Genomic DNA, 724 nt, shown 5'->3' on the forward strand with positions numbered 1-724 from the left:
AATTTTATTTAAGATTATATTTAGGTAAATATGAAATAATATGTCTACCTCATTTTCAGCTCCATTGGCAAGCTAGCAAACCCCTGGGATCTACCTGTTCCTCTCTTCCATTTCTGGAGTTATAGGTACATACTTCCATACTTAGTTTTACTTCAGCCCCAGGAAGTACAGGCCTGTGTCTGGGTGCCCCCATGTGCAGAGCTTGGTGCCCTTGCTCCAAGCTTCTGGTTGGGGAAGGCCGTGGAATTCCTCGCACTCACCAACACCCGCATTGTCCAGAGGAGCCCGAAACTCTTTCTGCAAGGGCACTCCAATGTGCTGGGATCGATGATGATTCCTAGTCAAACATTCCTTGGAAAAGCTGAACAAAATGAGTGAAAACTCAATACCACCTCTCTCATCGGGACTGAGGTCCGGCACCTTCGGGTCACCCACCTTCTCAGGGGGTCAGGCACAGCCTGGGAATCCACTCCTCTGCTCTTCCCTTCCTTACTTCCATACTTAGTTTTACTGTGTGAATGCTGGAGATCCAAACTCAGCTCCTCATGCTAGTGCAGTAAGAACTTTGCCCACTGAGCCATCTCCCTATTCCCTTCTGGCTCTTTTAGTACAGTCATATAAGATAAAGAGTAAATTAAAGTCATACACTGCAGAGGCTATCTCTCTTTCTGAAACCAGGAGAGATTAATGTCAATCAAAGACAACCTTAATGTCTTTGATTGGG

At 45.9% G+C, this 724-nt stretch overlaps 1 non-coding gene across 1 annotated transcript; it reads left to right on the plus strand.

Annotated features, from left to right (window-relative positions):
• The first annotated feature begins 321 nt into the window (after positions 1 to 321).
• LOC129670854 (small nucleolar RNA SNORD116) lies at positions 322 to 415 on the plus strand. Its single transcript, XR_008719263.1, has one exon. It is a non-coding gene; the product is annotated as a small nucleolar RNA SNORD116 (small nucleolar RNA).
• The last annotated feature ends 309 nt before the right edge of the window (positions 416 to 724 follow it).

This window comes from Psammomys obesus, unplaced genomic scaffold (genome assembly GCF_907164565.1).
Source record: "Psammomys obesus unplaced genomic scaffold, mPsaObe1.curated_primary_1811, whole genome shotgun sequence".
Taxonomy (NCBI): Eukaryota; Metazoa; Chordata; class Mammalia; order Rodentia; family Muridae; genus Psammomys; species Psammomys obesus.